The following is a 15,794-nucleotide window of genomic DNA, read 5'->3' on the forward strand; positions in this document are numbered from 1 at the left end:
GTGAAGTCTCCAGTTTTGCAGTTACTAGTTGTGGAGTTTCTAGATATGGAATTTCTAGTTGCCGAGTCTGTATTTGTGGAGTTTGTAGTTGTGGAGTTTCTAGTCGTGGAGTTTGTAGTTGTGAAATCTAGTTGCTGAGTTTCTAGTTGCGGAGTTTCTAGTTGTGTAGTTTCTGGTTGTGGAGTTTCTAATGTAGTAGTTTCAAGTTGTGGAGTTTCTAGTTGTGGAGTCTCAAGTTGTGGAGTTTAAACTTGTGGAGTTTCTAGTTGTGGAGGTTTCGTTTTGGAGTTTCCAGTTGTGGAGTTTCTGGTTGCGGAGTCCCTAGTTGTGGAGTTTCTAGTTGCGGAGTCTCAAGATGTGGAGTTTCTAGTTGTTAAGTTTTTAGTTGTGGAGTTTCTAGTTGTTGAGTTTCTAGTTCGAAGTCTCTAGTTGTAGATTTTTTAGCTGTGGAGTCTCTAGTTTAGGAATTTCTAGTTGAAGAGTTTTTAGTTGTGGAGTGTCTAGTTGTGGAGTTTCTAGTTGCAGAGTCTCTAGTTGTGGAGTTTCAAGTGGTGGAGTCTCTAGTTGTGGAGTTTCTAGTTGCCGAGTTTTCAGTTGTGGGGTATCTAGTAGTGGAGTTTCTATTTGTCGAGTTTCTAGCTGCGGAGTTTCTAGTTGCAGAGTCTCTGGTTGTGGAGTTTCGAGTTTTGGAGTTTCTAGTGTTGGAGGTTTGAGTTGTGGAGTTTCTAGTTGTGGAGTTTCTAGTTGCGGAATCTCTAGCTGTGGAATTTCTAGTTGCGGAACCTAAAGGTGTGAGGTTTCAAGTGGTGGAGTCTCTAGTTGTGGAGTTTCTAGTTGTGGAGTTTCTAGTTGTGGAGTCTCTAGTTGTGTAGTGTCTAGCTGCGGAGTTTCTAGTTGCAGAGTTTCTATTTGTGGAGTTTCTACTTGCGGAGTTTCTAGTTGCAGAGTCTCTGGTTGTGGAGTTTCTAGTTGCGAAGTCTCCAGTTGTGGAGTTTTTAGTTGTGGAGTTTCTAGTTGTGGAGTTTCTGGTTGTGGAGTTTCTGGTTGTGGAGTTTCTAGTTGCGGAGTCTCTAGTTGTGGAGTTTCGATTTTTGGAGTTTCTAGTGTTGGAGTTTTGAGTTTAGGAGTTTCTAGTTGCGGAATCTCTAGCTGTGGATTTTCTAGTTCCGGAACTTAAAGTTGTGAGGTTTCAAGTTGTGGAGTTTCAAGTTGTGGAGTTTCTAGTTGTGGAATTTCTAGTTGTGGAGTCTCTAGTTGTGTAGTTTCTAGCTGCAGAGTTTCTATTTGTGGAGTTTCTAGTTGCGGAGTTTCTAGTTGCAGAGTCTGGTTGTGGAGTTTCTGCAGAGTCTCTAGTTGTGGAGTTTCTAGTTGTGGAGTTTCTAGTTGTGGAGTTTCTAGTTGTGGAGTTCCAAGTTGTAAAGTTTCTAGTTGGGGAGTTTCTAGTTGTGGAGTTTCTAGTTGTGGAGTCTCAAGTTGTGAGTTTAAGCTTGTGGAGTTTCAAGTTGTGGAGTCTATAGTTGTGGAGTTTCTAGTTGTGGATTTTCTAGTTGTGGAGTAAATCGTTGTGAATTTTCCAGTTGTGGAGTTTCTAGTTGTGGAGTTGCGGAGTCTCTAGTTGTGGAGTTTCTAGTTGCAGAGTCTCTAGTTGTGGAGTTTCAAGTTGTGGAGTCTCTAGTTGTGGAGTTTCTAGTTGCCGAGTTTCCAGTTGTGGAGTATCTAGTAGTGGAGTTTCCAGTTGTGGAGTTTCTAGTTGTGGAGTTTCTAGTTGCGGAGTCCCTTGTTGTGGAGTTTCTAGTTGTGGAGTCTCTAGTTGTAGAGTTTCTAGTTGAGGAGTTTCTAGTTGTGGATTTTCCAGTTGTCGAGTTTCTAGTTGTGGAGTATCTAGTAGTGAAGTTTCCAGTTGTGGAGTTTCAAGTTGCGGAGTCTCAAGCTGTGGAGCTTCTAGTTGTTGAGTTTTAGTTGTGCAGTTTCTAGGTGTTGAGTTTCTAGTTTGAAGTCTCAGGTTGTGGAGTTTCTAGTTTAGGAGTTTCTAGTTGTAGAGTTTTTAGTTTTTGAGTCTCTAGTTGTGCAGTTTCAAGTTCTGGAGTTTCGAGTTGTGGAGTTTCGAATTGTGGAGTTTTGAGTTGTGGAGTTTCGAGTTGTGGAGTTTCTAGTTGTGGAGTTTCTAGTTGCGGAATCTCTAGTTGTGGATTTTCTAGTTGCGAAACTTAAGGCTGTGAGGTTTCAAGTTGTGGAGTTTCTAGTTGTGGACTTTCTAGTTGTGGAGTTTCTAGTTGCGGAGTTTCTAGTTGTGGAGTTTCTAGCTGCGGAGTTTCTAGTTGCAAGGTCTCTAGATGTGGAATTTCTAGTTGTAGAGTTTCTAGTTGTGGAGTCTCTATTTGCGGAGTTTCTAGTTGTGGAGTTTCTAGTTGTGGAGTTTCTGGTTGTGGAGTTTTTAGTTGTCGAGTTTCAAGTTGTGGAGACTCTAGTTGTGGAGTTTCTAGTTGTGGAGTCTCTAGATGCGGAGTTTCTAGTTGTGGAGTTGCTAGTGTTGGAGTTTCTAGTTGTGGAGTTTCAGGTTGTGGAGTTTCTAGTTGCAGAGATTCTAGTTGCGGAGTCTCTGGTTGTGGAGTTTCTAGTTATGGAGTTTCTAGTTGTGGAGTTTCTAGTCGTGGAGTTTTTAGTTGTGGAGTCTAGGGTTGTGGAGTTTAAAGTGGCGGAGTCTCAAGTTGTGGAATTTCTAGTTGTAGAGTTTTTAGCTGTGGAGCTTCTAGTTGTTGAGTTTCTAGTTTTGAAGTCTCTAGTTGTGGAGTCTCTAGTTATGAAGTCTCTAGTTTAGAACTTTCTAGTTGTAGAGTTTTTAGTTGTGGAGTGTCTAGTTGTGGAGTTTCCAGTTGTGGAGTTTCCAGTTGTGGAGTTTCGAGTTGTGGAGTTTCTTGTTGTGGAGGTTTGAGTAGTGGAGTTTCTAGTTGCGGCGTCTCTAGTTATGGAGTTTCTAGTTGTGGAGTGTCTAGTTGTGGAGTTTCAAGTTGTAGAGTTTCTAGTAGAGTTTCGAATTTTGAAGTTTCTAGTTGTGGAGTTTCTAGTTTGAAGTCTCTAGTTGCAGATTCTCTAGTTGAGGAGTCTCTAGTTTAAGAGTTTCTAGTTGAAGAGTTTTTAGTTGTGGAGTGTCTAGTTGTGGAGTTTCCAGTTGTGGAGTTTCGAGTTGTGAAGTTTCGAGTTTTGGAGTTTCTAGTTGTGTAATTTTGAGTTGTGGAGTTTCTAGTTGTGGAGTTTCTAGTTGCGGAATCTCTAGCTGTGGATTTTCTAGTTGCGTAACTTAAGGTCGTGAGGTTTCAAGTTGTGGAGTTTCTAGTTTTCTAGTTGTGGAGTTTCTAGTTGTGGAGTTTCTAGTTGTGGAGTCTGTAGTTGTGTAGTTTCTAGCTGGGGAGTTTCTATTTGTGGAGTATCTAGCTGCGTGGTTTCTAGTTGCGGAGTCTCTAGTTGTGGAGTTTCTAGTTGTGGAGTTTCTAGTTGTGGAGTTTCCATTTGTGGAGTTATAGTTGTGGACTTTCTAGACATGAAATTTCTTGTAGTCGAGTCTCTATTTGTGGAGCTTGTAGTTGTGGAGTTTCTAGTTGTTGAGTTTCTAGTGTTGGAGTCTCTAGTTTTGCAGTTTCTAGTTGTGGAGTTTCTAGATATGGAATTTCTAGTTGCCGAGTCTGTATTTGTGAAGTTTGAAGTTTTGGAGTTTCTAGTTGTGGAGTTTCTATTTGTGGAGTCTCTAGTTGTGGAGTCTCTAGATGTGGAGTTTCTAGTTGTCGAGTTTCCAGTTGTGGAGTATCTAGTAGTGGAGTTTCGAGTTGTGGAGTTTCTAGTTGTGGAGTTTCTAGTTGTGGAGTTTCTAGTTGCGGAGTTTCTAGTTGCGAAGTTTCAAGTTGTAGAGTTTCAAGTTGCGGAGTATCAAGCTGTGAAGTTTATAGTTTTGGAGTTTCCAGTTGTGGAGTTTCGAGTTGCAGAGTCTCTAGTTGTGGAGTTTCAAGTTGTGGAGTCTCTAGTTGTGGAGTTTCTAGTTGCCGAGTTTCCAGTTGTAAAGTATCTAGTAGTGGAGTTTCCAGTTGTGGAGTTTCTAGTTGTGGAGTTTCTAGTTGCGGAGTCCCTAGTTGTGGAGTTTCTAGTTGCGGAGTCTCAAGCTGCGGAGTTTCAAGTTGTGGAGTTTCTAGTTGTGGAGTCTCAAGTTGTGGAGTTTCAAGTTGTGAAGTTTCAAGTTGTGGAGTCTCTAGTTGTGGAGTTTCTAGTTGCAGAGAATCTAGTTGTGGAGCTTCCAGTTGTGGAGTTTCTAGTTGTGAAGTTGTGGAGTCTCTGGTTGTGGAGTTTTTAGTTGTGGAGTTTCTAGTTGTGGAGTTTCGAGTTGTGGAGTCTCTAGTTATGGAGTTTCTAGTTGTGGAGCTTGCAGTTGTGGAGCATCTAGTTGTGGAGTTTCCAGTTGTGAAGTATCTAGTTGTGGAGTTTGCAGTTGTGGAGTATCTAGTTGTGGAGTTTTGAGTTGTCGAGTTTCTAGTTGCGGAGTTTCTAGTTGCGGAGTTTTTAATAGCGGAGTTTCTAGTTGTGAAGTTTCAAGTTGCAGAGTCTCAAGTTGTGGAAATACCAGTTGTGGAGTTTTTAGTTGTGGAGTTTCTAGTTGTTGAGTTTCTAGTTGTGAAGTCTCTAGTTTTGCAGTTACTAGTTGTGGAATTTCTAGATATGGAATTTCTAGTTGCCGAGTCTGTATTTGTGGAGTTTGTAGTTGTGGAGTTTCTAGTCGTGGAGTCTCTAGTTGCGGAGTTTCTAGTTGCGGAAGTTCTAGTTGTGGAGTTTCTGGTTGTTAAGTTTCTAGTTGAGGAGTTTCAAGTTGTGGAGTTTCTAGTTGTGGAGTCTCAAGTTGTGGAGTTTAAACTTGTGGAGTTTCTAGTTGTGGAGTTTCTCGTTTTGGTGTTTCCAGTTGTGGAGTTTCTAGTTGCGCAGTCTCTAGTTGTGGAGTTTCAAGTTGCGGAGTTTCTAGTTGTGGAGTTTCTAGCTGCGGAGTTTCTAGTTGAAAGGTCTCTAGATGTGGAATTTCTAGTTGTAGAGTTTCTAGTTGTGGAGTCTCTATTTGCGGAGTTTCTAGTTGTGGAGTTTCTAGTTATGGAGTTTCTGGTTGTGGAGTTTTTAGTTGTCGAGTTTCAAGTTGTGGAGACTCTAGTTGTGGAGTTTCTAGTTGTGGAGTCTCTAGATGCGGAGTTTCTAGTTGTGGAGTTGCTAGTGTTGGAGTTTCTAGTTGTGGAGTTTCAGGTTGTTGAGTTTCTAGTTGCAGAGATTCTAGTTGCGGAGTCTCTGGTTGTGGAGTTTCTAGTTATGGAGTTTCTAGTTGTGGAGTTTCTAGTCGTGGAGTTTTTAGTTGTGGAGTCTAGGGTTGTGGAGTTTAAAGTGGCAGAGTCTCAAGTTGTGGAATTTCTAGTTGTAGAGTTTTTAGCTGTGGAGCTTCTAGTTGTTGAGTTTCTAGTTTTGAAGTCTCTAGTTGTGGAGTCTCTAGTTATGAAGTCTCTAGTTTAGAACTTTCTAGTTGTAGAGTTTTTAGTTGTGGAGTGTCTAGTTGTGGAGTTTCCAGTTGTGGAGTTTCCAGTTGTGGAGTTTCGAGTTGTGGAGTTTCTTGTTGTGGAGGTTTGAGTAGTGGAGTTTCTAGTTGCGGCGTCTCTAGTTATGGAGTTTCTAGTTGTGGAGTGTCTAGTTGTGGAGTTTCAAGTTGTGGAGTTTCTAGTAGAGTTTCGAATTTTGAAGTTTCTAATTGTCGAGTTTCTAGTTTGAAGTCTCTAGTTGCAGATTCTCTAGTTGTGGAGTCTCTAGTTTAAGAGTTTCTTGTTGAAGAGTTTTTAGTTGTGGAGTGTCTAGTTGTGGAGTTTCCAGTTGTGGAGTTTCGAGTTGTGAAGTTTCGAGTTTTGGAGTTTCTAGTTGTGTAATTTTGAGTTGTGGAGTTTCTAGTTGTGGAGTTTCTAGTTGCGGAATCTCTAGCTGTGGATTTTCTAGTTGCGTAACTTAAGGTCGTGAGGTTTCAAGTTGTGGAGTTTCTAGTTTTCTAGTTGTGGAGTTTCTAGTTGTGGAGTTTCTAGTTGTGGAGTCTGTAGTTGTGTAGTTTCTAGCTGGGGAGTTTCTATTTGTGGAGTATCTAGCTGCGTGGTTTCTGGTTGCGGAGTCTCTAGTTGTGGAGTTTCTAGTTGTGGAGTTTCCATTTGTGGAGTTATAGTTGTGGACTTTCTAGACATGAAATTTCTTGTAGTCGAGTCTCTATTTGTGGAGCTTGTAGTTGTGGAGTTTCTAGTTGTTGAGTTTCTAGTGTTGGAGTCTCTAGTTTTGCAGTTTCTAGTTGTGGAGTTTCTAGATATGGAATTTCTAGTTGCCGAGTCTGTATTTGTGAAGTTTGAAGTTTTGGAGTTTCTAGTTGTGGAGTTTCTATTTGTGGAGTCTCTAGTTGTGGAGTCTCTAGATGTGGAGTTTCTAGTTGTCGAGTTTCCAGTTGTGGAGTATCTAGTAGTGGAGTTTCGAGTTGTGGAGTTTCTAGTTGTGGAGTTTCTAGTTGTAGAGTTTCTAGTTGCGGAGTTTCTAGTTGCGAAGTTTCAAGTTGTAGAGTTTCAAGTTGCGGAGTATCAAGCTGTGGAGTTTATAGTTGTGGAGTTTCCAGTTGTGGAGTTTCGAGTTGCAGAGTCTCTAGTTGTGGAGTTTCAAGTTGTGGAGTCTCTAGTTGTGGAGTTTCTAGTTTCCGAGTTTCCAGTTGTAAAGTATCTAGTAGTGGAGTTTCCAGTTGTGGAGTTTCTAGTTGTGGAGTTTCTAGTTGCGGAGTCCCTAGTTGTGGAGTTTCTAGTTGCGGAGCCTCAAGCTGCGGAGTTTCAAGTTGTGGAGTTTCTAGTTGTGGAGTCTCAAGTTGTGGAGTTTCAAGTTGTGAAGTTTCAAGTTGTGGAGTCTCTAGTTGTGGAGTTTCTAGTTGCAGAGAATCTAGTTGTGGAGCTTCCAGTTGTGGAGTTTCTAGTTGTGAAGTTGTGGAGTCTCTAATTGTGGAGTTTTTAGTTGTGGAGTTTCTAGTTGTGGAGTTTCGAGTTGTGGAGTCTCTAGTTATGGAGTTTCTAGTTGTGGAGCTTGCAGTTGTGGAGCATCTAGTTGTGGAGTTTCCAGTTGTGAAGTATCTAGTTGTGGAGTTTGCAGTTGTGGAGTATCTAGTTGTGGAGTTTTGAGTTGTCGAGTTTCTAGTTGCGGAGTTTCTAGTTGCGGAGTTTTTAATAGCGGAGTTTCTAGTTGTGAAGTTTCAAGTTGCAGAGTCTCAAGTTGTGGAAATTCCAGTTGTGGAGTTTTTAGTTGTGGAGTTTCTAGTTGTTGAGTTTCTAGTTGTGAAGTCTCTAGTTTTGCAGTTACTAGTTGTGGAATTTCTAGATATGGAATTTCTAGTTGCCGAGTCTGTATTTGTGGAGTTTGTAGTTGTGGAGTTTCTAGTCGTGGAGTCTCTAGTTGCGGAGTTTCTAGTTGCGGAAGTTCTAGTTGTGGAGTTTCTGGTTGTTAAGTTTCTAGTTGAGGAGTTTCAAGTTGTGGAGTTTCTAGTTGTGGAGTCTCAAGTTGTGGAGTTTAAACTTGTGGAGTTTCTAGTTGTGGAGTTTCTCGTTTTGGTGTTTCCAGTTGTGGAGTTTCTAGTTGCGCAGTCTCTAGTTGTGGAGTTTCTAGTTGCGGAGTTTCTAGTTGTGGAGTTTCTAGCTGCGGAGTTTCTAGTTGCAAGGTCTCTAGATGTGGAATTTCTAGTTGTAGAGTTTCTAGTTGTGGAGTCTCTATTTGCGGAGTTTCTAGTTGTGGAGTTTCCAGTTTTGGAGTTTCTGCTTGTGGAGTTTTTAGTTGTCGAGTTTCAAGTTGTGGAGACTCTAGTTGTGGAGTTTCTAGTTGTGGAGTCTCTAGATGCGGAGTTTCTAGTTGTGGAGTTGCTAGTGTTGGAGTTTCTAGTTGTGGAGTTTCAGGTTGTGGAGTTTCTAGTTGCAGAGATTCTAGTTGCGGAGTCTCTGGTTGTGGAGTTTCTAGTTATGGAGTTTCTAGTTGTGGAGTTTCTAGTCGTGGAGTTTTTAGTTGTGGAGTCTAGGGTTGTGGAGTTTAAAGTGGCGGAGTCTCAAGTTGTGGAATTTCTAGTTGTAGAGTTTTTAGCTGTGGAGCTTCTAGTTGTTGAGTTTCTAGTTTTGAAGTCTCTAGTTGTGGAGTCTCTAGTTATGAAGTCTCTAGTTTAGAACTTTCTAGTTGTAGAGTTTTTAGTTGTGGAGTGTCTAGTTGTGGAGTTTCCAGTTGTGGAGTTTCCAGTTGTGGAGTTTCGAGTTGTGGAGTTTCTTGTTGTGGAGGTTTGAGTAGTGGAGTTTCTAGTTGCGGCGTCTCTAGTTATGGAGTTTCTAGTTGTGGAGTGTCTAGTTGTGGAGTTTCAAGTTGTGGAGTTTCTTGTAGAGTTTCGAATTTTGAAGTTTCTAGTTGTCGAGTTTCTAGTTTGAAGTCTCTAGTTGCAGATTCTCTAGTTGTGGAGTCTCTAGTTTAAGAGTTTCTAGTTGAAGAGTTTTTAGTTGTGGAGTGTCTAGTTGTGGAGTTTCCAGTTGTGGAGTTTCGAGTTGTGAAGTTTCGAGTTTTGGAGTTTCTAGTTGTGTAATTTTGAGTTGTGGAGTTTCTAGTTGTGGAGTTTCTAGTTGCGGAATCTCTAGCTGTGGATTTTCTAGTTGCGTAACTTAAGGTCGTGAGGTTTCAAGTTGTGGAGTTTCTAGTTTTCTAGGTGTGGAGTTTCTAGTTGTGGAGTTTCTAGTTGTGGAGTTTCTAGTTGTGGAGTCTGTAGTTGTGTAGTTTCTAGCTGGGGAGTTTCTATTTGTGGAGTATCTAGCTGCGTGGTTTCTAGTTGCGGAGTCTCTAGTAGTGGAGTTTCTAGTTGTGGAGTTTCTAGTTGTGGAGTTTCCATTTGTGGAGTTATAGTTGTGGACTTTCTAGACATGAAATTTCTTGTAGTCGAGTCTCTATTTGTGGAGCTTGTAGTTGTGGAGTTTCTAGTTGTTGAGTTTCTAGTTGTGGAGTCTCTAGTTTTGCAGTTTCTAGTTGTGGAGTTTCTAGATATGGAATTTCTAGTTGCCGAGTCTGTATTTGTGAAGTTTGAAGTTTTGGAGTTTCTAGTTGTGGAGTTTCTATTTGTGGAGTCTCTAGTTGTGGAGTCTCTAGATGTGGAGTTTCTAGTTGTCGAGTTTCCAGTTGTGGAGTATTTAGTAGTGGAGTTTCGAGTTGTGGAGTTTCTAGTTGTGGAGTTTCTAGTTGTGGAGTTTCTAGTTGCGGAGTTTGCTAGTTGCGAAGTTTCAAGTTGTAGAGTTTCAAGTTGCGGAGTATCAAGCTGTGGAGTTTATAGTTGTGGAGTTTCCAGTTGTGGAGTTTCGAGTTGCAGAGTCTCTAGTTGTGGAGTTTCAAGTTGTGGAGTCTCTAGTTGTGGAGTTTCTAGTTGCCGAGTTTCCAGTTGTAAAGTATCTAGTAGTGGAGTTTCCAGTTGTGGAGTTTCTAGTTGTGGAGTTTCTAGTTGCGGAGTCCGTAGTTGTGGAGTTTCTAGTTGCGGAGTCTCAAGCTGCGGAGTTTCAAGTTGTGGAGTTTCTAGTTGTGGAGTCTCAAGTTGTGGAGGTTCAAGTTGTGAAGTTTCAAGTTGTGGAGTCTCTAGTTGTGGAGTTTCTACTTGCAGAGAATCTAGTTGTGGAGCTTCCAACTGTGGAGTTTCTAGTTGTGAAGTTGTGGAGTCTCTGGTTGTGGAGTTTTTAGTTGTGGAGTTTCTAGTTGTGGAGTTTCGAGTTGTGGAGTCTCTAGTTATGGTGTTTCTAGTTGTGGAGCTTGCAGTTGTGGAGCATCTAGTTGTGGAGGTTCCAGTTGTGAAGTATCTAGTTGTGGAGTTTGCAGTTGTGGAGTATCTAGTTGTGGAGTTTTGAGTTGTCGAGTTTCTAGTTGCGGAGTTTCTAGTTGCGGAGTTTTTAATAGCGGAGTTTCTAGTTGTGAAGTTTCAAGTTGCAGAGTCTCAAGTTGTGGAAATTCCAGTTGTGGAGTTTTTAGTTGTGGAGTTTCTAGTTGTTGAGTTTCTAGTTGTGAAGTCTCTAGTTTTGCAGTTACTAGTTGTGGAACTTCTAGATATGAAATTTCTAGTTGCCGAGTCTGTATTTGTGGAGTTTGTAGTTGTGGAGTTTCTAGTCGTGGAGTCTCTAGTTGCGGAGTTTCTAGTTGCGGAAGTTCTAGTTGTGGAGTTTCTGGTTGTTAAGTTTCTAGTTGAGGAGTTTCAAGTTGTGGAGTTTCTAGTTGTGGAGTCTCAAGTTGTGGAGTTTAAACTTGTGGAGTTTCTAGTTGTGGAGTTTCTCGTTTTGGTGTTTCCAGTTGTGGAGTTTCTAGTTGCGCAGTCTCTAGTTGTGGAGTTTCTAGTTGCGGAGTCTCAAGATGTGGAGTTTCTAGTTGTTGAGTTTTTAGTTGTGGAGTTCTAGTTGTTGAGTTTCTAGTTTGAAGTCTCTAGTTGTAGATTTTTTAGTTGTGGAGTCTCTAGTTTAGGAACTTCTAGTTGAACAGTTTTTAGTTGTGGAGTGTCTAGTTGTGGAGTTTCTAGTAGCAGAGTCTCTAGTTGTGGAGTTTCAAGTTGTGGAGTCTCTAGTTGTGGAGTTTCTAGTTGCCAAGTTTTCAGTTGTGGAGTATCTAGTAGTGGAGTTTCTATTTGTGGAGTTTCTAGCTGCGGAGTTTCTAGTTGCAGAGTCTCTCTGGTTGTGGAGTTTCGAGTTTTGGAGTTTCTAGTGTTGGAGGTTTGAGTTGTGGAGTTTCTAGTTGTGGAGTTTCTAGTTGCGGAATCTCTAGCTGTGGAGTTTCTAGTTGCGGAACCTAAAGGTGTGAGGTTTCAAGTGGTGGAGTCTCTAGTTGCAGAGTTTCTATTTGTGGAGTTTCTACTTGCGGAGTTTCTAGTTGCAGAGTCTCTGGTTGTGGAGTTTCTAGTTGCGAAGTCTCTAGTTGTGGAGTTTCTTGTTGTGGAGTTTCCAGTTGTGGAGTTTTTAGTTGTGGAGTTTCTAGTTGTGGAGTTTCTGGTTGTGGAGTTTCTGGTTGTGGAGTTTCTAGTTGCGGAGTCTCTAGTTGTGGAGTTTCGATTTTTGGAGTTTCTAGTGTTGGAGTTTTGAGTTTAGGAGTTTCTAGTTGCGGAATCTCTAGCTGTGGATTTTCTAGTTGCGGAACTTAAAGTTGTGAGGTTTCAAGTTGTGGAGTTTCAAGTTGTGGAGTTTCTAGTTGTGGAATTTCTAGTTGTGGAGTCTCTAGTTGTGTAGTTTCTAGCTGCAGAGTTTCTATTTGTGGAGTTTCTAGTTGCGGAGTTTCTAGTTGCAGAGTCTCTGGTTGTGGAGTTTCTAGTTGCGGAGTCTCTAGTTGTGGAGTTTCTAGTTGTGGAGTTTCTAGTTGTGGAGTTTCTAGTTGTGGAGTTCCAAGTTGTAAAGTTTCTAGTTGGGGAGTTTCTAGTTGTGGAGTTTCTAGTTGTGTAGTCTCAAGTTGTGGAGTTTAAACTTGTGGAGTTTCAAGTTGTGGAGTCTATAGTTGTGGAGTTTCTAGTTGTGGATTTTCTAGTTGTGGAGTAAATCGTTGTGGATTTTCCAGTTGTGGAGTTTCTAGTTGTGGAGTTGCGGAGTCTCTAGTTGTGGAGTTTCTAGTTGCAGAGTCTCTAGTTGTGGAGTTTCAAGTTGTGGAGTCTCTAGTTGTGGAGTTTCTAGTTGCCGAGTTTCCAGTTGTGGAGTATCTAGTAGTGGAGTTTCCAGTTGTGGAGTTTCTAGTTGTGGAGTTTCTAGTTGTGGAGTCCCTTGTGGAGTTTCTAGTTGTGGAGTCTCTAGTTGTAGAGTTTCTAGTTGAGGAGTTTCTAGTTGTGGATTTTCCAGTTGTCGAGTTTCTAGTTGTGGAGTATCCAGTAGTGAAGTTTCCAGTTGTGGAGTTTCAAGTTGCGGAGTCTCAAGCTGTGGAGCTTCTAGTTGTTGAGTTTTAGTTGTGCAGTTTCTAGGTGTTGAGTTTCTAGTTTGAAGTCTCAGGTTGTGGAGTTTCTAGTTTAGGAGTTTCTAGTTGTAGAGTTTTTAGTTTTTGAGTCTCTAGTTGTGAAGTTTCAAGTTCTGGAGTTTCGAGTTGTGGAGTTTCGAATTGTGGAGTTTTGAGTTGTGGAGTTTCGAGTTGTGGAGTTTCTAGTTGTGGAGTTTCTAGTTGCGGAATCTCTAGTTGTGGATTTTCTAGTTGCGAAACTTAAGGCTGTGAGGTTTCAAGTTGTGGAGTTTCTAGTTGTGGAGTTTCTAGTTGTGGAGTTTCTAGTTGCGGAGTTTCTAGTTGTGGAGTTTCTAGCTGCGGAGTTTCTAGTTGCAAGGTCTCTAGATGTGGAATTTCTAGTTGTAGAGTTTCTAGTTGTGGAGTCTCTATTTGCGGAGTTTCTGGTTGTGGAGTTTCTAGTTGTGGAGTTTCTTGTTGTGGAGTTTTTAGTTGTCGAGTTTCAAGTTGTGGAGACTCTAGTTGTGGAGTTTCTTGTTGTGGAGTTTCTAGTTGTGGAGTTTCTAGTTGTGGAGTTTCTAGTTGTGGAGTTCCAAGTTGTAAAGTTTCTAGTTGGGGAGTTTCTAGTTGTGGAGTTTCTAGTTGGGGAGTCTCAAGTTGTGAGTTTAAACTTGTGGAGTTTCAAGTTGTGGAGTCTATAGTTGTGGAGTTTCTAGTTGTGGATTTTCTAGTTGTGGAGTAAATCGTTGTGGATTTTCCAGTTGTGGAGTTTCTAGTTGTGGAGTTGCGGAGTCTCTGGTTGTGGAGTTTCTAGTTGCAGAGTCTCTAGTTGTGGAGTTTCAAGTTGTGGAGTCTCTAGTTGTGGAGTTTCTAGTTGCCGAGTTTCCAGTTGTGGAGTATCTAGTAGTGGAGTTTCCAGTTGTGGAGTTTCTAGTTGTGGAGTTTCTAGTTGCGGAGTCCCTTGTTGTGGAGTTTCTAGTTGTGGAGTCTCTAGTTGTAGAGTTTCTAGTTGAGGAGTTTCTAGTTGTGGATTTTCCAGTTGTCGAGTTTCTAGTTGTGGAGTATCTAGTAGTGAAGTTTCCAGTTGTGGAGTTTCAAGTTGCGGAGTCTCAAGCTGTGGAGCTTCTAGTTGTTGAGTTTTAGTTGTGCAGTTTCTAGGTGTTGAGTTTCTAGTTTGAAGTCTCAGGTTGTGGAGTTTCTAGTTTAGGAGTTTCTAGTTGTAGAGTTTTTAGTTTTTGAGTCTCTAGTTGTGAAGTTTCAAGTTCTGGAGTTTCGAGTTGTGGAGTTTCGAATTGTGGAGTTTTGAGTTGTGGAGTTTCGAGTTGTGGAGTTTCTAGTTGTGGAGTTTCTAGTTGCGGAATCTCTAGTTGTGGATTTTCTAGTTGCGAAACTTAAGGCTGTGAGGTTTCAAGTTGTGGAGTTTCTAGTTGCGCAGTCTCTAGTTGTGGAGTTTCTAGTTGCGGAGTTTCTAGTTGTGGAGTTTCTAGCTGCGGAGTTTCTAGTTGCAAGGTCTCTAGATGTGGAATTTCTAGTTGTAGAGTTTCTAGTTGTGGAGTCTCTATTTGCGGAGTTTCTAGTTGTGGAGTTTCTAGTTGTGGAGTTTCTGGTTGTGGAGTTTTTAGTTGTCGAGTTTCAAGTTGTGGAGACTCTAGTTGTGGAGTTTCTAGTTGTGGAGTCTCTAGATGCGGAGTTTCTAGTTGTGGAGTTGCTAGTGTTGGAGTTTCTAGTTGTGGAGTTTCAGGTTGTGGAGTTTCTAGTTGCAGAGATTCTAGTTGCGGAGTCTCTGGTTGTGGAGTTTCTAGTTATGGAGTTTCTAGTTGTGGAGTTTCTAGTCGTGGAGTTTTTAGTTGTGGAGTCTAGGGTTGTGGAGTTTAAAGTGGCGGAGTCTCAAGTTGTGGAATTTCTAGTTGTAGAGTTTTTAGCTGTGGAGCTTCTAGTTGTTGAGTTTCTAGTTTTGAAGTCTCTAGTTGTGGAGTCTCTAGTTATGAAGTCTCTAGTTTAGAACTTTCTAGTTGTAGAGTTTTTAGTTGTGGAGTGTCTAGTTGTGGAGTTTCCAGTTGTGGAGTTTCGAGTTGTGGAGTTTCTTGTTGTGGAGGTTTGAGTAGTGGACTTTCTAGTTGCGGCGTCTCTAGTTATGGAGTTTGTAGTTGTGGAGTGTCTAGTTGTGGAGTTTCACGTTGTGGAGTTTCTAGTAGAGTTTCGAATTTTGAAGTTTCTAGTTGTCGAGTTTCTAGTTTGAAGTCTCTAGTTGCAGATTCTCTAGTTGTGGAGTCTCTAGTTTAAGAGTTTCTAGTTGAAGAGTTTTTAGTTGTGGAGTGTCTAGTTGTGGAGTTTCCAGTTGTGGAGTTTCGAGTTGTGAAGTTTCGAGTTTTGGAGTTTCTAGTTGTGTAATTTTGAGTTGTGGAGTTTCTAGTTGTGGAGTTTCTAGTTGCGGAATCTCTAGCTGTGAATTTTCTAGTTGCGTAACTTAAGGTCGTGAGGTTTCAAGTTGTGGAGTTTCTAGTTTTCTAGTTGTGGAGTTTCTAGTTGTGGAGTTTCTAGTTGTGGAGTCTGTAGTTGTGTAGTTTCTAGCTGGGGAGTTTCTATTTGTGGAGTATCTAGCTGCGTGGTTTCTAGTTGCGGAGTCTCTAGTTGTGGAGTTTCTAGTTGTGGAGTTTCTAGTTGTGGAGTTTCCATTTGTGGAGTTATCGTTGTGGACTTTCTAGACATGAAATTTCTTGTAGTCGAGTCTCTATTTGTGGAGCTTGTAGTTGTGGAGTTTCTAGTTGTTGAGTTTCTAGTGTTGGAGTCTCTAGTTTTGCAGTTTCTAGTTGTGGAGTTTCTAGATATGGAATTTCTAGTTGCCGAGTCTGTATTTGTGAAGTTTGAAGTTTTGGAGTTTCTAGTTGTGGAGTTTCTATTTGTGGAGTCTCTAGTTGTGGAGTCTCTAGATGTGGAGTTTCTAGTTGTCGAGTTTCCAGTTGTGGAGTATCTAGTAGTGGAGTTTCGAGTTGTGGAGTTTCTAGTTGTGGAGTTTCTAGTTGTGGAGTTTCTAGTTGCGGAGTTTCTAGTTGCGAAGTTTCAAGTTGTAGAGTTTCAAGTTGCGGAGTATCAAGCTGTGGAGTTTATAGTTGTGGAGTTTCCAGTTGTGGAGTTTCGAGTTGCAGAGTCTCTAGTTGTGGAGTTTCAAGTTGTGGAGTCTCTAGTTGTGGAGTTTCTAGTTGCCGAGTTTCCAGTTGTAAAGTATCTAGTAGTGGAGTTTCCAGTTGTGGAGTTTCTAGTTGTGGAGTTTCTAGTTGCGGAGTCCCTAGTTGTGGAGTTTCTAGTTGCGGAGTCTCAAGCTGCGGAGTATCAAGTTGTGGAGTTTCTAGTTGTGGAGTCTCAAGTTGTGGAGTTTCAAGTTGTAAAGTTTCAAGTTGTGGAGTCTCTAGTTGTGGAGTTTCTAGTTGCAGAGTATCTAGTTGTGGAGCTTCCAGTTGTGGAGTTTCTAGTTGTGAAGTTGTGGAGTCTGTGGTTGTGGAGTTTTTAGTTGTGGAGTTTCTAGTTGTGGAGTTTCGAGTTGTGGAGTCTCTAGTTATGGAGTTTCTAGTTGTGGAGCTTGCAGTTGTGGAGCATCTAGTTGTGGAGTTTCCAGTTGTGAAGTATCTAGTTGTGGAGTTTGCAGTTGTGGAGTATCTAGTTGTGGAGTTTTGAGTTGTCGAGTTTCTAGTTGCGGAGTTTCTAGTTGCGGAGTTTTTAATAGCGGAGTTTCTAGTTGTGAAGTTTCAAGTTGCAGAGTCTCAAGCTGTGGAAATTCCAGTTGTGGAGTTTTTAGTTGTGGGGTTTCTAGTTGTTGAGTTTCT

Source organism: Rhipicephalus microplus, unplaced genomic scaffold (genome assembly GCF_043290135.1).
Source record: "Rhipicephalus microplus isolate Deutch F79 unplaced genomic scaffold, USDA_Rmic scaffold_26, whole genome shotgun sequence".
Lineage (NCBI taxonomy): Eukaryota > Metazoa > Arthropoda > Arachnida > Ixodida > Ixodidae > Rhipicephalus > Rhipicephalus microplus.